The sequence below is a fragment of the Anser cygnoides genome, chromosome 7 (assembly GCF_040182565.1).
Source record: "Anser cygnoides isolate HZ-2024a breed goose chromosome 7, Taihu_goose_T2T_genome, whole genome shotgun sequence".
NCBI classification, from domain to species: Eukaryota; Metazoa; Chordata; class Aves; order Anseriformes; family Anatidae; genus Anser; species Anser cygnoides.
Genome location: NC_089879.1, coordinates 1,366,560 through 1,392,526, shown reverse-complemented (window position 1 = coordinate 1,392,526; position 25,967 = coordinate 1,366,560). Strand labels below are relative to the sequence as shown.

Here is a 25,967-nt window from a genome sequence, read left to right as displayed (position 1 = left end):
GCAGTTCCCAGAGCTGTTACATCATTTAATACCATGTTGTTAGTTGTCACACCTGGTTACCGTGGTTTACATCAGCTACGTCGTGTGATGTCTCATGGAAATTGGCAGCAGCTGGGGAAATGTTAAATAAGTGCAGGCAAACCCTGCACTGGCCATTTTTTTCAGTCTCTGGGGCTGGAGGTTCCCGAGCAGGGGAGTCTCTGGGGGCTCGCCTGGGGCAGGCACTGCCAGCACGGGCTGGGCTCTTCCCGTGGTGGCTGGGGACCGGTGCATGGTGCCTGGTGGCCAGCAGTGTCCAGAGCTCGGGCCCGGGGTAGGAAGAGTCCTGCTGTACCGCCAGCATCAGCAGGAAGCGAGCTGGTACAAAGCATAGCAGAAAGCTTTGAGAAAACTGCTAAAATTCTGAAACGCACGTGGTGTGGTTCGTGGAAGGCAGGTTTTCTATACGTATTTATACACAGAAATCTTGCAGGAAAAAAAAAGTGTACTTACAAATAGAAAATTCCCACATATACAGAGTTTTGTTCTGATCCTTATTTGCTCTTATTTCCTCTTTCTTTTTCCCATCCCACGTTTTTAGCATTGATTTTTCCAGTGGGCTGACTTCTCTTCCATCGTTACTGCAGGTTTGTTCCTGTACCGCAGCAGTCTCGTTCGGGCAATGTGTTTCCCCCCGTGGTGCAGTGGCTGCAGAACCGCGCTGACATCTCCGTCCCGCTCTCCATGTCCTCGCGCAGCTCAACAGCTCGTGCTCTCGCCCTCGCTGCAAAAGGTGGGTGCTCCAAAGCCGATGATAATTCATTTAAAGCCAGCATTAACCTTAGCAATTTACTTCGTTCTGCTTTCCGAGGCAATTAAATTTTAAAACCATTTTCTGATTGTTGACCCTCGTATTTGACTGTTAGAAGAAGCATTGCTACAAACACAGCTGTACCAGGAACATTGCAAATCTGGTCTACAATTTAATTTATATTAGAAGATCGCCTATTAAGCAGGCTAATCATTTTTTTTATTTTTGCCTAAATAAAAAAGTGTATATTTCTACTATGAAATTAATGATTTCATAGCTTCTAACCTAACCTGAATTCTCAGTGTTTTGAAACTGTTTTTGTATTTGTCCAACATTATCCTAAAGCAGTTGAACGTATTCAAGCATGGAGCATAATCTAAAGAAACCAGATTTCTCTGCTGCCCACAGCTGAAATGGTGCTGGAGCGTGCCAGCCATCCTGTCAAGTCTTAGGTGTAAGTTAGTTATTTTCAAAAGTAAGCTACATTTAGACCATAATTCATGTCATAGCACATGACCTACTGCAAGGCAGGCTGCGTGATCTGCTGCAAGGGTAATAGTCTGCGTGGACCAAACGGATACAGGTGCTCGAAGGGGTTTTTGGGTGTCCGAGCTGCTGTCAGGCAGGGGCTGCTCCATGGCATCAGCTCCCCCGGCATGGGGGGGCGCGGGATTGTGAGCTCCTCCTGCGCTGCACAGAGGTGCTTGTAGCTCTGCAGCTCGCCTCCCGCAGCTCCTCCTGGCTTTTAAGAACAGACCTTCCTTTGACTTTGTGGTTCTTCATAGGTGAAAATAATTTCTGACAGAACATAGTAAGTCGGAAAGTTATTTCAAGACTAGCTTTAGCTACACGGCAAATTGATTTGGGTGCAGCCCTCCCACAGCAGCCCTGATTCCAAAACTCAGCTTTTTTGCTTGTATTGTTGAAAGTTCAGCAAACGCGATAGTTGCAGTTAAAGTGTTCGTGTCTTGCTGCTGAAGAATCCTTGCTAAATAAGCATCTGCAGTTAAATGCCCATCAGGAGCAAGTGAGACTGTCCCACAACTCTTGAGCAGGTTAAAACACTGTCACACCACTGCAAGCATTGCTGGTCTCTTCTGCATAGGGAGGAGGGACACCTTCACCCACCTTCTTCAGGTACCACTGATCTGGAGATCATTTTGGACAACAGTTTCCCCAAAAGGAAAGAATTTCCCCATTTCTGCTTTGAATTTGTGAACTGCTGAGATCTGAATTTTGTTTGTGTCTTACAAAAAGACAGCAAGTCAGTGTTGGCCTTACAGTCTTATGGGTCAGGTAGAGGGGTCTGCAGGGTAACTGCACCATTACAAAGCTATCTGTGGGGGTAGCAACTGCAAAGAAAGCTGTTTTTCCCCAGTTTAAGGTAACGCATGGATAGGCTGAGCTGATAAGAGAGACAAGGAGTTCTTGGCAGAACACAGTCTGCTCGGGTGCGCTGGCCAGCACTGGGCAGGGTTTGGGTGCGGTGGGTCAGGCTCTGGGCTCGTCTTCTCCCACCACACCTTGCTCCCCTCTCCTGGGGGAGGATTTCTCGTGAGAATCTGTGCTCGGAAAACTGGATTCTCTGATCTGACAGACTGTAAGAAAGACCACGGGTTTGTGGATTAAGGTACTTTGTTTTGCTCTTAACAGCACCGCGGCTGAAGATAACATCTCAATTCCCCGTAAAGCTTTCTGCCACTTTTCATCTTGAGTTAATGCTTTGTCAACATGAAGTTTTATATAAAGGGTGGGTGCTACTGCTAACACTTTCGCATTGTTTTTCATTAGCTATGTATGCAAATTCAAGCTGTTTCTAGGTCAGGGGGAGCCTTAGGCTTCCCATCGCGTGTCTGCACGGCGCTGTTTGGAGAGTTGTGCACACGCACCTCGGGGTCTGCATGTTTCTGCTATTTACTCTTCTATACAAGGCAGTAGCAGAAAACCCCTCCAACAACTTCTCTAGCATTAGAATGAAATGCTATCTCTAACATAATTCTTTCTCTTTTTTAATCTAAAAACAAACTAGATACATCTCCCTTGAAGCTTCAAATCAATAACCTAAAGTAATTGCTTCTCATAAACTGGTCTCTGGATTGATGCTGATATTTCAAAGAGTGACTTCTCTTGCTAAATGCAATAATGCTAATGTTAGGGCAGAAACAATTACAAGCAAGGTGTAAGTTTCTGTGGCTTCCTTTTTAAGGTAGAAGGTTAGGAAGCCAGACTTTGTTTCAGGTGATACAAATCATTTGCGTAACAATTGAAAATTTCATTTCTCTTTTCTACTCAAATTTAACTCTTTGCTGAAGATGCACAGTAATGTTTGCCTTGCCTGTGAGATGAAAGATCTGCTTAATGATTACAAATTGCTTTGGCAATTTGTTACTGGAAGCTTTGATCGTGCAACCTTGTCATTAGTGGTTGCTTCTCAGGTGTGTAAGGAGAGCTGCTCATCGGGGGTGGTGGGAGGTTCTCCCTCCTTGCCTGCTCAGCCCCGCGTCCAGCCCCATCCCACAGCACAGAGCGGGGCTTACGGCTCCCCTGCTCCCCGTTTTGCCTGCACCACGAGTGGAGCGCCCCTGCTGTGCTTGGTGCTGGCGGTACGGGCTCTGCGTGCAGACCCAAGGACGGTTCCGGTGGGTAAGCCTTGCTCCTGAAAGCAGAGTGCAACACAGCTTGGTCCTAGTGCTGAGCAGATCCAAAAATATTTATCCACCATGCACCTGTTCTTGAATCATGTGCTACATTTTGATAACTTTATCAAATTCCACTTTAATGAAAGTTTAATCAAAGTATTTTTCAGTTAAAGGGAGGCACGTAATTAAAACAAACTATTTTTTGTATTCTGTGCATGCTTTTCCTGATTCTCAGGGTTCCTTCTTTTGGGGATGCGTTTCTAATGAACCTTGTTTTAGTTAATTATTTATGTTGGGTACCTTGTGTTTTTAGGTTAGAAAATTAACACATTTTGATGTCAAAATTCATTATGTTGAAGTAATATCAACAAGGCCATATACAGAATTTGACCTTGCTGATTAACTGAAGTCTCAGAAATATTTTTTTTTCTTTGCTTTTGGGAGTTTCTGTTCACTTTTCCAACATCTAGGACTTATATGTGTAATGAATTTCATTATACAGATCTGCAATTAGCTGCCCAGTATACCTAAATGGGGAGAATTATTTTAATCTTTAACTGTTGAAGTGTTAATGAAGCAGAACCCCTTGCTTTCTGTGAGTAGATCTATTCATAAATGCTGGGACATATACTTTGTAAAGTAGCAGTTTGGTAACTTCTCTCATTTGTCCCTACAACACGAACAGACAAATACTGTCTGTATATCTGGAACAAGTGCTTCCATAAGTGAAGCCTGTGCTTCAGTATTACACAGCGTGTCCGGACTCTTTTTGCTAGGCTGTCTCCTCCTGTATACTTCTGTATGCCAAACAAAATGTGACCAGTTCTTAAAGTCCAAGAGGCATAACTTAAACCTCTTCTCCTTTTTCTGAGATGTGGGCTTGCTGCTGGTGATAAAGGATCACTCCAGTATGCTGGAGGCTGGCTTTGGCACTGGTACGGAGCAGATGCCTATGGTAACAGAATGGATGTAGTCATGGGACTTTTTCCAACATAGAATATTTACCTTGCTAAAAGGATTTTAGGACCGTTACTCTATAGGTGGCATAAGGAAATGGTCTAAGGAAAATAAAACCTCACTTTTTTTTTTAAAAACCATGTTTGAAAACTCCTTGCTGTTTGGTTGCAGTCTCCATGGGATAAGCTTTCATGTTCCAAGCTCAGGTTTTTGAATAGGCAATATAAGATGAGGCAAAGGAACAAATATCAGGAAGTTTCAGAGCAGATACTCTTTTTTTTTTTTTGTCTTAATTTATTTTCCTTATTGATGGATTAAGAACTAATTTGTAAATAGATGTGTCTTCTGCCAGATGAAAAAAGCATTATAAAACAAAATTCCCCATTCACACAGGCTTTGTGCTGCAGAGCTATTCATGCTCACATAATTAATATTATGCCACATTTTATTTTCTTTAAAGCTCTGCTTAACTGAGTGTCCTGGTTCCAGTTAGGACAGAGTTAAGTAGCTCATAGTAGCTGGTAGGGTGCTATGTTTTGGATTAGGATGAGAAGAGCGCTGATAACATGCTGATGTTTTAATTGTTGCAGAGCAGTGTTTACACCGGGCCAAGGACTTTTCGGCTTCTTGCTCTGTCCTGCCAGCGAGCAGGCTGGGGGTGCAGCAGGAGCTGGGAGGGGACAGACCCAGGACAGCTGACCCAAACTGGCCACAGGGGTATTCCATACCATCTGACGTCATGCTAAACAATATATAGGGGTGGCTGGCCGGGGTGGGGGGCCGGCTGCTCGGGAATAGGCTGGGCATCGGTCAGCGGGTGGTGAGCAATTGCATTGTGCATCACTTGTTTTCTTACACATTATTATTGTTAATACTATTACCATTATCACTATTATTATTATTATTATTATTATTATTTTCCTGTCTTAATAAACTGTCTTTATCTCAACTCACAGGCTTCACTTTCCCGTTTTCTCTCCCCCATCCCAGAGAGGGAGGGGGGAGGGTGAGCGAACGGCTGTGTGGTGTTTAGCTGCCAGCCGGGTTAAACCACAACAGTCTTTTTGGCGCCCAACGTGGGGCCCGAAGGGTTGAGATATCGACAAATCTGACCAGAGTGTGTTAAACTAAAATTGGTATAAGTATTGGACCTGCTTAATAGTTGCTAGTCACGATGTTGATTGCCTTAATCTCCAGTCTGCTGTACCTGTATTCCAAATTGAGTTTTATAGCGCGTTACTTTCTGTATGTGCTCCCTGTTGCACTGTTTATCCTTTCCGGGCCCTGGTTTAAGATTGTTATGGTACTGTGCGGTGTAGCAATGGCTTATGAAATGATGAGATATCTGGTCATGACTTTAACCTGGTATTTGTACTCAGCACTGACATCGACTCTATACTTTGGAACCCATATCTCGGAAACTATTAGCAATTACACCTATTGCCTGTTTTCGTTAGGGAGCCAATCTGTGAAGGGGACAGGGGAAGACATGTTTCCCTACCTGTTCACTCTCCCTTTCTCCTTCACCACCACCCTCTTATCCCCCGAGCTAGTTACGGTGGTTCTCCGAGATGTTGAATATCCTTGGGATACTCAGACCAGCCTGCTCTTGTTGTTATGTCTCCTGAATGCGCTTCAGGTTTTGTTGAGGGTTAAACAACTGCTTAGGAATCTCATCCGGAGATCTGTCTTGAGGCGGGGTAGTTGCGAGTGGCAGGGAGTGTGGGAGGATATGGGCAGGTTTCTAGAGCAGTGGTCACCTCCAGTGTTTTGGACATTCACCCCTGAACAACTGCAAAATCCTAAAAAGCTGGCAGAATGCTTGAAAAAAAGGTGTCATGACTCTGGCAGTTCCAAAGTGACACAAATCACTGTAGCGTGCTGGGGTCTGGCTTGTGCCTATCGAGCTGCAATTGATGTTATTAGCAACCTAGCTCCAGCTCCGGCTCCTGCAGCCGCTCCAGCTCCAGCTCCTGCAGCCGCTCCAGCTCCTGCAGCCGCTCCAGCTCCTGCAGCCGCTCCAGTTCCAGCTCCTGCAGCCGCTCCAGTTCCAGCTCCTGCAGCTACTCCAGCTCCAGCTCCTGCAGCCGCTCCAGCTCCTGCAGCCGTTCCAGTTCCAGCTCCTGCAGCCGCTCCAGCTCCTGCAGCCGTTCCAGTTCCAGCTCCTGCAGCCGTTCTGGCTCCTGCAGCCGTTCTGGCTCCTGCAGCCGCTCCAGCTCCAGCCCCTGCAGCCGCTCCAGCTCCAGCTCCTGCAGCCGCTCCAGCTCCAGCTCCTGCAGCCGCTCCAGCTCCTGCAGCCGCTCCAGTTCCAGCTCCTGCAGCCGCTCCAGCTCCTGCAGCCGCTCCAGCTCCTGCAGCCGCTCCAGCTCCTGCAGCCGCTCCAGCTCCTGCAGCCGTTCCGGCTCCTGCAGCCGCTCCAGCTCCAGCCCCTGCAGCCGTTCCGGCTCCTGCAGCCGCTCCAGCTCCAGCCCCTGCAGCCGTTCCGGCTCCTGCAGCCGCTCCAGCTCCAGCTCCTGCAGCCGCTCCAGCTCCAGCTCCTGCAGCCGTTCCGGCTCCTGCAGCCGCTCCAGCTCCAGCCCCTGCAGCCGCTCCAGCTCCAGCCCCTGCAGCTGCCCCAGCTCCTGCAGCTGCCCCAGCTCGTGCAGCTGCTCCCACTCCTGTGGCTGGGTCAGAGAAACGAGCTGTAGCAGTGCAAGTTGACCCCGCAGAGGGTATTCCAACCCCTGTGGCAGACCCTGCGTCTGGGTCAGAGAAACGAGCTGTAGCAGTGCAAGTTGACCCCGCAGAGGGTATTCCAACCCCTGTGGCAGACCCTGTGGCTGGGTCAGAGAAACGAGCTGTAGCAGTGCAAGTTGCCCCTGTAGACAAGGTGAAAAAATGGTATAGAGGCTCAGGTCGTTTAAAACGCAGACAGTCTTCTGCTAAGTCTGGGCGTAGTGAAGACGAGGCTGGGCCATCAAAGGTGCAGGAGACTGAAGATGAGGATGAGGATGGCGAAAAATCAACAGTAACTACCCGGACTCCATACCAGCCATCAAAGGTGCAGGAGACTGAAGATGAGGATGAGGATGTCGGAAAATCAACAGTAACTACCCGGACTCTACACCGGCCATCAAAGGTGCAGAAGACTGAAGATGAGGATGAGGATGTCGAAAAATCAACAGTAATTACCCGGACTCTATACCAGCGTGAGCTACGAGATGTGCGAAAAGATTTTGGTCGCTGTATAGGCGAGCAGCTTGTCACCTGGCTGCTCCGGTGCTGGGACACGGGAGCCAATTATGTGGAATTGGAGGGCAAGGAAGCCAGGCGGCTGGGATCCCTTGCTAGGGACGCATGCATTGACAAAGCAATTGGAGATGGAGCACAATCTCGCAGCCTCTGGAGGCGTCTCCTGTCAGCTGTGAAGGAAAGGTATCTCTTCAAGGAAGAACTTGTATGTTTACCAAGCAAATGGACCACCATGGAGAAGGGAATTCAGTACCTGAGGGAATTGGCCGTACGGGAAGTAATTTATAAGGACCTAGACGACGCACAAACATCCGCAGATCCAGATGCAGTCCGGTGTACACTACCCATGTGGCGGAAGTTTGTACAGAGTGCCCCATCATCATATGCCAGCTCATTGGCAATGCTAGCCTGGAAAACGGAGGAGAATCCCACAGTGAATGAAGTGACTAAAATACTCCGGCAGTACGAAGGAAATCTCTCCTCTTCCCTAAAGGCCTGTGTCTCAGCTGTGGAGAAACTCTCTGAAGAGGTCCACCAACTTAAAGAGAATTTATCTTCCCCTCCACCTGAACGAACCAGTGTCCACCAGCTAAAAGAGAATGCTTTAGAGAAACTTTCTGAAAAGATCCACCAACTTGAAGAAAGATTATCTTCCCCTTCACCTGAACGAACCAGTGTCCACCAGCTAAAAGAGAATGCTTTGGAGAAACTTTCTGAAAAGATCCACCAACTTGAAGAAAGATTATCTTCCCCTTCACCTGAACGAACCAGTGTCCACCAGCTAAAAGAGAATGCTTTGGAGAAACTTTCTGAAAAGATCCACCAACTTGAAGAAAGATTATCTTCCCCTTCACCTGAACGAACCAGTGTCCACCAGCTAAAAGAGAATACCTTGGAGAAACTTTCTGAAGAGATCCACCAACTTAAAGAGAGTTTATTTTCCTCCCCACTTGTACAAACCAGTGTCTCAGCTATTAGGGGTAAACGTTCATCTATGCAAGGAAGACAATATGGTGGGCACACACACCGCGCCACCCTGTGGTTTTACCTACGTGACCATGGAGAGGACATGAGAAAATGGGATGGAAAATCTACTGCGACCCTAGAGGCACGGGTACGTGAATTGCAAAGGAAAACAATTGGGAAAAAGGAGTTCTCTGAAAGGTTTGCTGCTCCAACTTCCAGCAGGCAGTCCTTTAAACACAGAAATGAAGATTCTGACCAGGACTAGAGGGGCCCTGCCTCCAGCCAGGGGGAGGAAAGGGACAATCGAGTTTATTGGACTGTGTGGATTCGATGGCCTGGCACGTCAGACGCACAGAAGTATAAGGCTTTGGTAGACACCGGTGCACAATGTACTCTAATGCCATCAAGCTATAAAGGGCCAGAGCCCATCTGTATTTATGGTGTGACGGGGGGATCCCAGCAGTTAACTGTATTGGAGGCTGAAGTGAGTCTAACCGGTAATGAGTGGCAAAAGCACCGTATTGTGACTGGCCCAGATGCTCCGTGCATCCTTGGCATAGACTATCTTAGAAGAGGATATTTCAAGGACCCAAAAGGGTTCCGCTGGGCTTTTGGCATAGCTGCTTTGGAGACAGAGGACATTAAACAGTTGTCTACCTTGCCTGGTCTCTCAGAGGACCCTTCTGTTGTGGGGTTGCTGAGGGTTGAAGAACAGCAAGTGCCGATCGCTACCACAACTGTGCACCGGCGGCAATATCGCACCAACCGAGACTCCCTGAGTCCCATCCATAAGCTAATTCGTCAACTGGAGAGCCAAGGAGTGATCAGCAAGACTCATTCACCTTTTAATAGTCCCATATGGCCAGTGCGAAAGTCTAATGGTGAGTGGAGACTAACAGTGGACTATCGTGGCCTGAACGAAGTCACGCCACCACTGAGTGCTGCAGTGCCGGACATGCTAGAACTCCAGTATGAACTGGAATCAAAGGCAGCCAAGTGGTATGCCACAATTGATATCGCTAATGCATTTTTCTCCATCCCTCTAGCAGCACAGTGCAGGCCACAGTTTGCTTTCACTTGGAGGGGAGTCCAATATACTTGGAATCGGCTGCCCCAGGGGTGGAAACACAGCCCTACCATTTGCCATGGACTGATCCAGTCTGCGCTGGAGCAGGGGGAAGCTCCTGAACACCTGCAGTACATCGATGACATCATTGTGTGGGGTGACACTGCAGAAGAAGTTTTCGAGAAAGGGAAGAAAATAGTCCAAATCCTTCTGAAGGCTGGTTTTGCCATAATACAGAATAAAGTTAAAGGACCTGCACGAGAGATCCAGTTTTTAGGAATAAAATGGCAAGATGGACGCCGTCAAATCCCAATGGATGTGATCAACAAAATAACAGCTATGTCTCCACCAACTAGCAAAAAAGAAACACAAACTTTCCTAGGTGTCGTGGGGTTTTGGAGAATGCATATTCCAAATTACAGTCTGATTGTAAACCCGCTCTACCAAGTAACCCGTAAGAAGAATGCTTTTGAATGGGGCCCTGAGCAACGACAAGCCTTTGAACAAATTAAGCAGGAAATAGTTCATGCAGTAGCCCTCGGGCCAGTCCGAACAGGACCAGATGTAAAGAATGTGCTCTACACCGCAGCCGGAGAGAATGGTCCCACCTGGAGCCTCTGGCAGAAAGAACCTGGGGAAACTCGAGGTCGACCCCTGGGGTTTTGGAGTCGGGGATACAGAGGATCTGAAGCCCGCTATACTCCAACTGAAAAGGAGATATTGGCAGCATATGAAGGAGTTCGATCTGCTTCGGAAGTGGTCGGTACTGAAGCGCAGCTCCTCCTGGCACCCCGACTGCCGGTACTAGGCTGGATGTTCAAAGGAAGGGTCCCCTCTACGCATCATGCAACTGATGCTACATGGAGCAAGTGGGTTGCACTGATTACTCAGCGGGCTCGAATAGGAAACCCCAGTCGCCCAGGAATCTTGGAGGTGATTATGGACTGGCCAGAAGGCAAATACTTTGGGATATCACCAGAGGAGGAGGTGGTTCGTGCTGAAGAAGCCCCCCTGTACAACAAGCTACCAGAAAATGAGAAGAAATATGCCTTGTTCACTGATGGGTCCTGTCGTATTGTGGGAAAGCATCGGAGATGGAAAGCTGCTGTATGGAGTCCTACACGACGAGTTGCAGAAGCTGCTGAGGGAGAAGGTGAATCGAGTCAGTTTGCAGAAGTAAAAGCCATTCAGCTGGCTTTAGATATTGCTGAACGAGAAAAGTGGCCAGTTCTCTATCTCTATACTGATTCATGGATGGTAGCAAATGCCCTGTGGGGGTGGTTACAGCAATGGAAGCAGAACAACTGGCAGCGCAGGGGCAAGCCCATCTGGGCTGCGGCATTGTGGCAAGATATTGCTGCCCGGGTAGAGAACCTGGTTGTAAAGGTACGCCATGTAGATGCTCATGTGCCCAAGAATCGGGCTACTGAAGAACACCAAAACAACCAGCAGGTGGATCAGGCTGCTAAGATTGAAGTGGCTCAGGTGGACCTGGACTGGCAACATAAAGGTGAATTATTTATAGCCCGATGGGCCCATGACACCTCAGGCCATCAAGGTAGAGATGCAACCTACAGATGGGCTCGTGATCGAGGGGTGGACCTGACCATGGACACTATAGCACAGGTTATTCATGACTGTGAAACATGTGCTGCAATCAAGCAAGCCAAACGGTCAAAACCTCTTTGGTATGGAGGACGATGGCTGAAATATAAATATGGAGAGGCCTGGCAGATTGATTACATCACACTCCCTCAAACCCGCAACGGCAAGCGCCACGTACTTACAATGGTGGAAGCAACCACCGGATGGCTGGAAACATATCCTGTGCCCCATGCCACCGCCCGGAACACTATCCTGGGCCTTGAAAAGCAAGTCTTATGGCGACATGGCACCCCAGAGAGAATTGAGTCAGACAACGGGACTCATTTCCAGAACAACCTTATAGACACTTGGGCCAAAGAACATGGTATTGAGTGGGTGTATCACATCCCCTATCATGCACCAGCCTCTGGAAAAGTTGAACGATACAATGGACTGTTGAAGACTACACTGAAAGCAATGGGTGCTGGGACATTCAAAAATTGGGATACACATTTGGCAAAGGCCACCTGGTTAGTCAATACCAGGGGATCTGCCAACCGAGCTGGACCTGCCCAATCAAACCTGTTACGCACTGTAGAAGGGGATAAAGTTCCTGTAGTGCACGTAAGAAACATGCTGGGTAAAACAGTCTGGGCTACTCCTGCCTCAGGAAAAGGCAAACCCATTCGTGGAATTGCTTTTGCTCAGGGACCTGGATGCACTTGGTGGGTAATGCAAAAGAATGGGGAGGTCCGGTGTGTACCTCAAGGGGATTTGATACTGGGTGAGAATAGCCCATGAGTTGAATTGTAGTATGTTAATTATTATATAATAATGTATGTCATCACTACCATGATTGCTATATATCATAGATGAAAATGGTGATTAATTAGAATGTATTGGACAGAGTGTAACCTGAGCATGACATAAATGGTATGGAATAAGGGGTGGATAGCTGTCCTGGTTCCAGTTAGGACAGAGTTAAGTAGCTCATAGTAGCTGGTAGGGTGCTATGTTTTGGATTAGGATGAGAAGAGCGCTGATAACATGCTGATGTTTTAATTGTTGCAGAGCAGTGTTTACACCGGGCCAAGGACTTTTCGGCTTCTTGCTCTGTCCTGCCAGCGAGCAGGCTGGGGGTGCAGCAGGAGCTGGGAGGGGACAGACCCAGGACAGCTGACCCAAACTGGCCACAGGGGTATTCCATACCATCTGACGTCATGCTAAACAATATATAGGGGTGGCTGGCCGGGGTGGGGGGCCGGCTGCTCGGGAATAGGCTGGGCATCGGTCAGCGGGTGGTGAGCAATTGCATTGTGCATCACTTGTTTTCTTACACATTATTATTGTTAATACTATTACCATTATCACTATTATTATTATTATTATTATTATTATTTTCCTGTCTTAATAAACTGTCTTTATCTCAACTCACAGGCTTCACTTTCCCGTTTTCTCTCCCCCATCCCAGAGAGGGAGGGGGGAGGGTGAGCGAACGGCTGTGTGGTGTTTAGCTGCCAGCCGGGTTAAACCACAACACTGAGGAATCAGACTTAATTTTTCTGGGTAGCTGGTGAAGTGCAGCGCGATGTGTTAGTGGTCTGACAGCTTTGGTAATTTAATTATCAGGTACATTCCCCTGGATAGCTAATTGACCAGCTCAGTGTTTTACATGCAGGTACCTTTGGCAAAAATATCTCCATGCCACTACCTGACATCCTCTTTGCTATGTCCTGTGTATTCTGGGTCTCCGGTCCACCCTGGGAGCCCAAATCCATTGGACGAGAACTGGGAGCACGGTGAATGTGCAGGGATGGGGAACATCTGCAAACACAAGTGCTGCCCCACAGGCATGGCGTGCTCCCACCCCGAGAGGCTGCAGGTCTCCCAGGGTCAGGAGACGGCGTGAATCTAAAAGACATAAGGGACAAGCTGTTGGTGTTATCTGTAAGACATCGTCCCACCTTTCCTCAAGGACTGTTACTGCAGTTCATAGCAGTTACAATGACGAGAATCGAGCAAAATAAGTGGGTCTTTCATTTGGATAGCTCTCTGAACCATGAGAACTGCTTCATTTGGCTACACGTCTGTAATCTTCATCAGCTGACGTTATGTACCTTACTGTCTTTTTAAAACCTTTTTTAATCAGCAAAAGTTAAGCTTGCCACACTTCAGCATTATATCATCACCAGCTCCACAGTGTTATCGTTAATCTTGAAAACTATAGTTTGACTCCTTTAATCTATGCAGGAAAGCTGCTTTAGCATCGGTAGCCTTTACAAGACATCAAAGTATATCATGCTCAACACAGCACCACCTTGGTGCTTGCATTACATAGGCAATTGCATTTATTGGTTCCTTAACAGAGACAATACACCCTGCCTCCTACTAAACATCACATATTAGCGCACACACCTACATGATATGTGTGATTATGTATTTATTTCAGTGATATACTGGTCTGCTGCAGAGACTAACACAAGTCGTAGCTGGGCTAACTGCTTTCTGCTTGTGTGCTTCGTTACCTGTTGGTTCTCCAACCTTCCTGTTGACAGCACCAGCCGCTAAACTGATGAGAGGCAGAGACGGACCTTTTGTCTTTTTTGTGACAAAGACAGACTTTGTGACTTTTTGTCCTTGGTGAAGCAGCAGTCGAATCACGAGGCAAAGTTTTTACACGCGATGAATCTTGCTTTATGTGTGTCGTTGATAATCTTTATACGTGCATGAGGCTTATTATCCTTTTTCTTTTTAGATCATACTTGTCAGGAAGCGCTCATAGTTGGGTGTCCATCACTTATGTGATGCTGATGCTCATTTAAAGTGCCGTGTGTAATCACTGGCTCTGCTGTGTGCAGGCTAATGGGAGAGGTGCCTGTACAAGAGGAGAGGTCCTACGTTACATATGTCCCTACCCAACGAGGAAGGAACCAAGGTGCCTCCAGGCCTCTCCCCTGTTTTTGGCCCTGGCACCAGTGGCTTCCTAAAGAACGAGTACAAGCTTGTTTACACACTCTGTCTATTCTCCACCAATAAACTTTAAAATAAATAAATATATATATTTATTGTAAATTGTTTCATTTCACTGTTGACGTCTAGTCTTCAGAAGCTGGCGTATACTGCACTTGACATATGTATGGTGCATGCGTAATCATCGCCTGACACGCATAAATGTATGTGTGTATATTGTTTCTAGACTATCATTAGTAGGCTGCTGAATATTAAACTGGAGTTGAACACTTTAGGTTTTCAGGTTTTAATAACTCATTATGCAAATATCTGGCAGTGCAACGGCGATCGGATACTTCAGAAAGGTGCAGCTGGAACCTTCTGAGCTGGCTAATGTCTGTAGGCTGACCACAATTTTTTATAATGAACTGCATATCCTCAAGTAAAAAATAGGAGCTGAACTGAGTGTTTTTCATGACTGTATCCCACTGTTAGAGAAATTTACTTTGATCCTCATTGTAATTTGGTGGTGCATCCTCTAGAGTTATTTATGCACCCTGCTGTTTCTCAACTTCAGGATTGTTTTCATTTAAATTGGAACTGCTGTGAACTGCTTTTCCCAAGTAAGATATTACAGAAAGTCTTGTATACGTCTTGATCGATGGTCTGGTTTGTGCTGCTGTTCTTACCTTCTAGAGTTCTATGCCATGTATGTTTCTCGGAGAAATCCCCTTGAATCGGTGCCACTCAGGGTGTGTTTGGTGTGGTTCCTTTTGTAGCCTGTGAAAAGTAGTGAGCCTGGGACTCCAGGAACCTTTCTGCCCTGAAGCTTTTATTGAAGAACTGAATTTGAATGCATATTTTCCTCAGTTTGTTAATAAACCTGTGTAATGATTCAGTTCAGCATTAAGCCCAGCTGAGTGCTATTTTATTAGTTTCATCTTATATGTCGATAACTTTTTTTAAACCACATTAATAAGATAATGTTAGCATGCATGCTCTATCCTGTCAAGTGTATCATGAATTTCAAAAGTAGCTGACAATCAACCACTCTCTTTACATCTTTCTTTTCATCGTTTTATTTAGCTATGCAACCCTTAAGCTTTATTTTGAAGTTTTCTGTGTGTGTTTTTTGAGGACTGACCTGCTCTCAGCATTATTGTTGACCCAGTTCTGATCAGGGTGGCATGATAAATTCACTTGCTTTGTTGGGTTAGCAGATGTGGAAGTAATTAGTTATGCTGCTGGTGGAAAATTAATAGCTGAGATTATAGGTCTGTTTTGTGAATGACCCTAATGCTTTCCCACTTTTTATTTTTATTTTTAATTTTTCCAGTAGAGTTTTTGTAAACATTGATGCAAAAGGACATTGAAAATGAAGGATAGTTTTGTTGTTCTGATTTAAATTTCTCCAAACATTTTTATTCACAAAAAAAAAATGTATTCTTAGTATAACTAAAACCAGTTTCTGTGTAGAATATTTCACTCGGTATTTAGGTATTTCTTTTGAAATCTCATCTTATTGACATAAGTATGATAGTAGATAAGTAGATCAAATAAGTATGATAGTTGATAAGTAAAATCAAATGCACCTTTAATTTATTTCATGATATGACTGCAATAATATGTGCTAGATTAAATGGAGTCTTTTCACCTCATACTTTAAGGACAATTTACAAGTACTGAAAACTTGTTAAGAAAGGTGAATTAATATTTTATTCTATTGCTTTTTTTAAAATTTATTTTATTGTTGTGTGTGTGTCACAGTTTCAAATTCCTATATTAAAATCCGTTCATTTCAAACTGTATTAAATAACCTCAGGGATGAAAGCTGAGTTAGCAGAATGCTGTAATTAAGCCCACGTTGTAAATAACTGTGCACAGAGGAGCTGGTGGAAACACCTGAATGCTTCTTCAAAAATACAGATAGATTTTCCACACATAGTTTAAATTTTGTATGTTCCTGATAAGACTTCATTAAAAAAGATACAAAATAATAATAATTATTAAGTTTTTAACAGCAGTCTTGAAAGTTACTTTTACCAAAGAAATTATTTCACGAGAGATTAGTGTTTCTGACTGAGATGGTTTATATCCAGTACCTGACAGTTTAAGAGCCTTCTTTAGTTAGAAAAGCTTTTAGGGTGTTAGAAAATGGTGGGACTTCAGTAGTTTTAAGCCAAATTGCCTTTCCTTCACATGAACATCTGTATTGTGTTGATTACTGCTATAGAGACTTGCCAACATAATGTTTCTCTGTACTGTCGTCCTTTTTTCTTTATGTATAAGAAGTTCTTGGCAGGATAGTTTTAAAGGTCACTGCAGTACTGTGTTAGTTATTGCTAAATCAAATCTGAGGGTTGATATTGGTTAGGCAGTATCTTTTTTTATTGTTCTACTGCTTGCTGTATTTTTAGGAGATTACATTTATGAAATAGAGATGTGTTGAACTCTTTATTCACAGACTCTTACATAATGGCATATATTTTCCGAAGGGAAAGTTATATGCTCTGTGATTACTATCTTGTGCCTGGGATAGAGGAAGGAGAGAGAAAAAAAGGCTAGACTTTTTTTTTTTTAAGCTTATTTCAAACTCTCCGTAATGCTCAAAGACCTCTAGAAATCTTTAGAAACTTCTGATGGAAATCCATTTTGTCATTAAATCTATGCCTGTATTACAAATTGAGAGCTTTTCACCCTCCTTAGATAAAAGGATTACTTCAGACCTGCTTTATGAAATGTAGTCCTGGGCTTTTGCCTAGTGTACTCTGGCAAAGATGTGGTAGGTATCTCAGGCTGGAAAGGATAATATAAGCTTATGTTCCTGTCCTGTGACATAGGAATTTACCTGATGAATATGATATTATCAGCAGCAGTGGTGCTCTTTTTTTTTTATTTTTTTTTCCTTGGCTGTTCCAGTGGCTGCCCGAGCGGTTTGGTAGACCTGTTTTTTTCTCCCAGCATCTCTCAAATGGCTTCGATACCTTTTGTTCGTAACGTGCTCCTACATCTGTGGATTTAAAAGAGCGTGTACTCTAAATATTAATTATCCTGGAGTTTTATGCTGTTTTCCCATATGTGGTATCAGAGTGTTTCTCCAAAACCCGGCTCATTAGGAGCTGGCTGGGAGCCCAGGGAAGCGAGCACAGGGCAGTGGCAACACAAAGGCAGCCGCGACTGCAGGCTCTGTCCCCTCCAGCCGCTGCATTATTTTGCCATTTGGCTTCAGATCAAATAGAGTTACTTCTTAACATGGAGAACAATGCAAAAGTCACTGTCAAAAAATTCTGCAGAAGTCTAAACTGAGGTTAAAATAGGTGTTGGAGTAATGGTGTGTTCCTCTGTGGGTTTTGAGCATGGTAGGCTGGATTCAGGGTGTCCCTAAAATGCTGATTGCTGGGAGCTGTGGTGTTACAGCCAGGACTTCTCCGCATGGGTGCTGGTTCTTCTTTCCCTACGTATCTGGTACTGTGCTACTGGCCACCCTGAGGAAAGGTTGGTGGTCTTGGTGGGCCTTGGCTGAGTGAGGATATCACCAGAGTAATCGAAGGAGAATACCCGGACAGGTCTGAAGAGGTTGGTCCCCAGGATCCAGGAGACAAGTTCAATATCATGTCCACTGAGAAATTAAAAATAATTTCTCCTCCTCCAGAAATCATCTCAAATGTAAAACAATTTGCAGAAGATCTGAGCAATATCTGTGCAACAAATATTTGTGTCACAGAACTGCCGTCTTGAAAAACATTACTTTTATTACAAAAGAGCTTAAGACAAAGCTTAATAGAGCTTGAGGCTGTGCTCTCGGCCGTGGCACGTAGCTCACTGCTCATGGAAACCTCAGAGCGACTGTTCTGTTCCACCCCTCTCCTGTCCCTTCAGCCCAACGCACAACCTCCGTGACCATCCAGGTGGATGAGAGGGAGCCAGATAAAGCTCTTGTCTCTTAGCAGCTGCCTGGCAGGCGGAACATGCTGTGGGAAGCTGTTGGTCCTCTGAGCGTGCAGTCAGGCTGGGCAGCCCAAGCCAACGCTGACGCTGCGTGCCCCCCTCAGCTGAAGTTGTTTCGCTATCCGTGCCAGGCACGGCTGTGCTGCCTGTCCTCTGTGCTGCTGAGCGCCCCGGTGCGCGCAGGTATCCCGTGCTTCAAAGGCTGCTGCGTGCTCGCTGCCTGCGAAGTGGGTAAGCGAACGCTGCCTTTGCTGCTGATGGACCTTTTAGAGAACCGCTTGCATTAAAGTCTCGGCAAATCTGGGCTGTGAACTTTCAGATGCGGTTTGAGGGACTTTTAATGAATGTAAATGTGTGCTGCAGCAGTCCTGCCTCGCTCCCAGACTGCTTCCTTGAAGTACTGAAAGATTTTTATTTTGATTTATACTATCGGTTTCCTTGCAAAAGAGAGATGAGGCAGAGAAACAAAACGGAAAAATAACGCTGAATGCGTTCTGTGGAAGACCAAATCCCCTCTGACTGCACGCATGCTGAGATAATCAGATAAGCAAAATGATTTCAACTTCCCATCCCCAATATAAGAAGCATTCAGTCAAATTTGCACTGATTATATAGCAGTGCATTACTAATAGGACTTAATATAAACCTTTTAAATCCAGAGCGTATTGCTAGAAAAACAGATCTGAGGCACTGAGTTTGTAGGCAAAATTCCTCTTGATGTAAAGGAGCCAGAGGAAATAATTTGGTGCCACTTGGTTCTGCAGTCAGTATTTCACTTGACTACAACATTTTGTCCAAAACTCATCCAGTTCAGTGAGCTCCTTACGATGGATTTAGAATTATATTGTCTGAGAAATTTTGTTAAAGACCACACAGTGACTGATGCAATTCAGCTCTTTTCAAAAAAAGCAATATGAAGGAGATGAAAACCTCCAAAACTCTTAACGTCTTCACAGAGGGTTTGTATAAAGTCTTAATACACCAGACATAACTACTCTTGCCCATTAGCAACAGTTTGCACATCATTTGCTGTGTGTAAAGTCTGCCAAATTAAGCAAGATGTGTCCATTAAGACTCACGATGTGCCTGCAGTGTCTTTGCATTTGTAAGGATACGGAGTTGGACGTTGCAATTCATGTGTAACTGAGACACTAATTGATAGAGGGATAAATGAGGTAAACTTCTGTGTTGTGTGCAGCAAAGCATAAAAATACATGGAAAGGTAATTTGGTCAAATTTTGGTGATTGATCAAATCAAGAAAATCGTGCAGATCTTGACACTTGCTACTACACAACGGTCTGTGACGAAGCGTGCTTCAGAAAAGCGAGCAATCGCGGTCGTTGCGCTGTGTTCTGTAATAATGACACTCGCAGAAATGAGAATATGTGAAAAGAATGAGAGCAGAGCAGCCAAGAAGTCTTTGCGATGGCTCCCCCTGTTCCTTGCGGGTGTTAGGACGAGTCAGGGTGGGACGGGAGGTTTGGCCAGGGGCACGCTGTGAGGGAGCTTTGCTGCGAGGTTTGCTGCAGTTTGCTGCGGCAGCTCAGCACCGGCGCTGGGCCGCTACAGCCGCCACTGAGCCCAGGAGCTCCGTAAGAAAAGAGGAGGCTTTTGTGTTTCCTTGGCACATAGCTAGAATTATCCTGTTCTCTAGTTTAAAAGATCAGGCTCTGTATGTAGGTCTTGTTAAAGCTTTCTTTTTTTTTTCTTTTCTTTAGAAAAAAAGAAATGGAATGCAAATTTGAAGGTAAAGTTCTCCACTGCTAACGGAGACAAACTTTTGCTGCTATAAAGCTACCATACCTGTGTCTGGCTTCTCCTATTTTTATTATGGAGCAGCTACAGAGGAATTTATAGAGGAAGGGATGTGCAGCCAGCCATGGGTTGCTGCTGCCGCTTCCATCCTGCGTGGAGCAGAATAGGCACAAACAAGGGAAAACAGATCCAAGAAACACAGCTTTGATTGTTTTTCTGGGCTTCTCATGTCATTTTACTTGCACAATAGTCAGAAATTATAGGCATAAAACCTCTTTTTGGCTATTTTGACTCTGTAGATATTAATTTTCTTTTCCCTTTTCTCCCCTTTTTCCCTGTACGTAAAGCAAAAGCCCAAATGTGACCTAGCTAGCAGCTTTTATTAGGAACTACCAACCTGAGTTCTTGCATGCAAATGAATGTTTGACCTTCAGAAGACGTGCCACGCATTGTTTGTGCCCCTTTTGGGACAGAGGTCTGTATGTAGGAGCAGAGATATTCTTGCTCCTCGTCCCAGGCTGGAGAGGAGCCCCGAGTGGCGGTTCCCGCGGTGTGGGTGCTGGGGTGAGGGACGGACAGCCCGCATGGCCAGCGCTGAGCCCCAACATCCTGCTGCCACCAGCTGCCCTGCGCTGCCTCTCCTCTTGCTTGGTGGCAGGGCAACAGAGCTGCGAGGACTGGAGAATCAAGCGGGTATCTACTCAAGTTATTTATTTCAGCCTGTTGTCTTCCAACAGAAAGAGAGAATTGAAGCATTAAAAGGCAGCAGAGTCCGTGACCCTCGAGTCATCCCTCTTTCTTACACCTCCATTTCCATCTCCCTCTGGTCCAGTGCACGTAACCTGCTCAATTCCTGCAGCTGAATTCCCACAGGAGTACACGCAGAAGTGTTTGCCTTGCTGTACATTATTCATCAAAATGGAAATGAGATTATCCTTGACATTTAGCAAGTGCCAGGATCAGGGCAGTGTGTGCCTGTTGGCTCGAAGGTTAGCTCTGAACTCCTGACAGCCAAACTTTCTGCGAGACGCTCGGATCGGATCTCTGGTACTGGACAGGTGTTTGCCTTGCAGATTTTTTCTGCATGCATGGGTGTCGTCTGTTTCACTGGGCGCAAAGCAAACGCTTCTTGCTCCTCATTCTCACATAATTCAAAAGCGTGATCAGGTTTGTTCGTAGAGCTATGCGAGGTTTTATATGGCTGTTCGGGGTGAATTCTCTCCATTATATCACAGAGCCAAAAGTGAAGAGAAAGACTCACCTAAAGGTAATGAGTACTGAGACAAGATAAATCAGTACCATCTTCTGCAGGTAGTTTGCTTGCAGCTATTATATTAAACTGTTGTAATGTATCCGAGAGGAGTTTAGGCTTGTGGTCAAGGCTAGACAAAGTGTTTGTCATAGGATTTAATGAAAAAGGTTTGTTTTCAAGGTCACAACTTCTTTGGAGTGAAAAAGAATAGCAAGAGCAGTGCTAGCAGAACAGCTCTGCTAGCTAGCAGTAATAGCTTACAGCACATGCAGACAAAACTCTAGAGGGAGAGCAAATCTCACTTTCTGAGCTGAGCAGTGCATCTTGTTTAGCAATATGTTATTTCCTCAGGATTTACGTGTGAGGGGTTTGGTGGTGTTTTAATTTTTTGAACCTTATGATTACTAGTGAAGACTTGAATTTAGAAACATTAGTAGAAAAAAACAACTTAGCTGCTGACGTGCTATAGATACGTAGCACTATATAGCTTAATCTTACATACTAAAAGTTCCAGTTTCAGGGCAATAAATAATAATAATAATAATAATAAAAAGCTGTTAAAAGCATCATGAAAGGTGGTTTTTTAACCATAGCCAAAACTGCAACTCTATTTGTTTTCATATGTTAGCTTAGTAAATGTGCACAACTTGCTCTGGAGAGGCTAGTCTATGATGACTTGCTTGCAAATGATTATTTGGTGAAATAAAAATAATTGTGTGAATTTTGGCAGGCGATCTGTGTCTTTTTTTAGATCCTTGAAATGTCCTGGCTTTAAAGATGCATCATGCTCTGTGATGCATAAAATAAATACAAAAAATGAAAGGAATGTGTTTCGACACTTTTAACTATTCTTGATCTGAGAACAGTGAGACTGAGGTGTGTGGAAGATGCTATTTAGTAAAATTAAAGTGAAAAAAATTGCAGTGAAGTGAAACAAATGGTGGGGTAATTAGTTTCTCTATTTTTTTTAGAAAGAATCATGTACCGATAGTGAAGTGCATTAGGCATAACATAACCCAACCTATTTAAAGCTTTCTGTGTGAAGTAATGTAACTTGTGTAACGAATTAGTTGAATTAAGTAGGAGTTACTGCAGTCCCTGGTGGGCACAGGTAAGGGAAGTGCCTTACGTGTTATTGCATCTTAATTCGCGGTGAAACGTTTGTTGTTTTCTGCAGACTGCTTCGTCTTTTGTCTCCTCCCGAGGAGCAGGCACCGTGTCCAGCTGGCCAGTCCTCTGGAGCAGAGGTGCCCTCCTTACCACGGCATACAACAGACGTGTCAGAAAGCCACAGCACTGCATCTGCAGCTCTAAAACGTATTACAGGGGCAAGGATGGAGTGGCAGTGCTGTTTCCTGTGCTGTACCTGCCACAGCCTGGTACGTCTGTGCTGTTACTCGGTATGCCAGCACCGTCCCTGGGCACGCCTGGTCCTGCAGTCAGGGTTTTGTCACCACATTGCCTGCCCCTGAACAAGGGCCAAAGGTGTTTCAAATTCTTTGGTTTCCGGCCTCACAGCACTGTTGACGTTTTGACCACCTTAGCTGTTGACACTGTAACTGGGACGATGGCCTCACCCAGCTACCCTGTGACTTCCCCTGCTTTGCTATTTCACGTGGTTATGGTACAGTGGCACGTTCCTTCCCCCTGTAAACACTGCACGTGATAGTCTGGGTGTAAAGCTTTGCAAGTAGCAAGCTCCTGACGTTGCAGCCGTATTGCTGACCGAAGTCCTGCCTGTGGGAACTGGGCTCTCGGCCACGCTCAGCTCCCGGCTGGAGCTGCGGGAGCGCCGCCGCTGGCTGTGCTGCGGGGGCTCGGCGTGCAGGGGGGCAGTGGCACTACCCGCGGAGCAGCTCCGATGCCTTCAGCTGACGGAAGTTGGCCTCACAATTTTTAGTCTTTGCTTGATTGAGCTCCAGCAAACAGAGCTGCGGTCAGGCTCCGCAATGGCTGAAGGCAGGGTCCTGACCAAGGACCAAGCGCTGCGCTTGCTGGCAGCACGAGTTGTGATCCCGATCGATATCCGTGAAGGAAGCGCTGGTGACAGGCAGAGCAGACATTCAGGCCGTCAGACGAGTCACAGAGTCACAGAATCGCTTAGGCTGGAAAAGACCTCTGAGATCATCAAGTCCAACTGAATCCATCAGTGCCTTTCCCTGGCAGCGTCACAGATGCTGTGAAATGGAAGGGACGTTAGCAGCAGCTCCGCTGGCTCTGGGGAAGGCCCTTGGTAGAAGAAGACATCTCCTGTGATGTTCTCTGTTGATACGCTCAGCCTGAGATTGTCTCAGAAGAGCACTGCAGACAATGCCATTAAGCAGGGAACTTAAAAGATTACTTTGATAACTCTAAAATATTTTTTTTAGTATGTATTAGCTCCTGTGTTTGCAACTGAAGTTGGCTTTGAAATAACCAAATCTATACATACGTCATTAAAAAACAATACAAACAAACAAAAAAAAACAGGAAAAAATGTTCATATTTAAAATCTAATGCATTCATGCTTGGGTCCAATTCTGTAAATTTTGTGTTGCAGTCTTTTCATAAGAGCACCCTTCAATGATACATTGCATCTGTGGAAACAATATTGCTTTTAACTTCAGTCATATATGCAACATGTCAGAAAGGGAACATCTATACTCATAACGTCTTCCACAGAGTTATTGAATTTCTCAGGTTACAGAAACCATAACTAAAAAACGTATTTCTCAAATATTGTTTGATTCATAAAGTTCTTAACTGCTCAGTTACTGTGTGCTAATGCTCATGACACTGGTGTAATTGAAGCAGTAAGAGGTTTCTCTTCATTTAGTGCCAAAACAAATATGAAACATTAAACCCCCGTGGGTGCAGATTATTGCAAGCACAGGCTGATGGGTTAGAAATTGTTGAAAGATGAGATTTATGATGACTAGCATTGCTTCAGTTGTCAAAAAAATCTTGACTATGAAATGAACCCTTTTTGGTAATTGACGAGGTACTTCTTAGATAGTGTACAATGGTACTTCCTCTCTCTTCCTCTTTCTCATCTAATTTTATTGTTTGAAGTACACGGTGCTTCTGAGGTTTCAACTTTCTAATGTCTAAAACCCTTGAAAACCTAATTACTGGCATTCATTAAGTGATTTCCAGATTTTGAGACTCTGGATGCATTTTTTTTACTGATATTTAAGAAGTACCATCCTCTAAAACAAACATTTTGGAAAAACTGCACAAGTTTGTCTCTCTCGGCTTTCAGAGGTTCTGAGGAAGGTTGTTATTAAGGAGATATCTAGAAAAGCAATATATTGCAAAAGACGGATCGAGCAGAACTACTTGATTCATGCGTGTTTCTAATACATCCTTGCCATGTGCTTTCTGGAAGCTTTTTGATTTGTCTGCAAGACTGTAAAATGTAATTCCTCCTGTAAGAATTTTATGAAAGAACTTCTTAGGTTGTTTTTATTAAAATCATTGGGACTAAAACGCTAATGCGTAACCTTTTGGATAGATTTGAAAGTAAATTCTCTGTAAACCTTTATAAAGTAAATTCTGATGTTGACTGCTATGCAAACTAGAGTCTGTCTGACATTAGCAAAAAAAAAAAATCCAACAAAACAACAAAAAAATTGAGGCAATGTTGTAGTCATAGTATTTGTATAGAGACGTCATAAGCCCTTCCTTCAAACTTAATTACTTCCCATGTTTGATTTATTTATTTTAGTAGCATTTGTGGTTTTTATGTATAGTGTAAAATATTTTTTTTATGTTGTAAGAAATAATTTGATTTGTTCATTAGAAATTACTGATTATTCAGCCTTTACAACTTGATTGCTATTGTCACATCTGACAACATAATTGAATAGTTTGTTTTTTACAAGGCAACGTTTACTGTCTAATACTGTAGTAGAAGACACTTTTTCTTTTGTCTTCTTTATCAGTAAGAGAAAGGAAAGTACTTCACATTGTGCTCAGATTGTGAACACTTCCATTGTTAGTTAAAAACCAATATGTAGGTTGCTTAATTGGATATGATTTCTTTTAAAAGCATTAATGCAAGTTCAGTGCAATTTAAATTTCATTGTGCAATTTTGTGGCATTTTGCCTTCTCTTTAGAAACTAAAAGAAGTTTGCTTGGTGCTATTGCACGAAAATCAATGCCTGATATTTGTCATTTGATTCTTGCTTTGTCCATGCAGATGTAGGGTGAGTCCAGAACACTGAAGATCTGCTTTGAAATATTGTCCATGCCCAGATTGCTGCTGATGCTGGTGGGATGGCTACATCCTAGATTAGCAGAAGAGCCTGATGCAGAAGGCACGTGCTAGTGACAACAGTATGAAAACCTGTTTGTCCTTCACCCCCTGTACTTGTAGGAGCTTGGGCAGGGGGACCAGTCTTGCCCAGTCCTGCTCTTCCTCCCTTTGTTTGGACCACACTTTTTTATTCTGCTCCTCACCTCTACCTTCCAGGTTGTTTGTGTCTCACTGCTGTTTTCTTTTGACTCTTTTTTCAATGGTATTTGAACTGACGAAACCATTAATCAAAGCCTAAAATAAATGTTTATTGCAATATATCCTAATTGCTTTGAATTTTAGGGTAAAACACTTCTATTTCCTTGAAATATGTTTACAAAAATGGGTTTAGAAAACTCAGGATGCTCAGTAAGAGCTGGGAACAGGTTCTTCTGTGTCAGCCTGTCAGGGTAAGGAAACGTTTCCAAAACATCTCATTCTACAGAAGTTGTGGGGTTTTGATCAAACAGTCATCTTGGCTGGGCTTCCAAGCTTTATTCTACTGCTAGGGTCAGCTTTCTGTCCTGTGCTACTACATCATGCATCAGACCC

The 25,967-nt window shown here is 44.6% G+C and overlaps 1 long non-coding RNA gene across 1 annotated transcript; it reads left to right on the top strand.

The window, feature by feature from the left end:
• Positions 1 to 148: 148 nt before the first annotated feature.
• LOC136791246 (uncharacterized) lies at positions 149 to 25,967 on the top strand. Its single transcript, XR_010832848.1, has 4 exons — positions 149 to 360; positions 627 to 772; positions 22,316 to 22,517; positions 25,320 to 25,967. It is a non-coding gene; the product is annotated as an uncharacterized lncRNA (long non-coding RNA).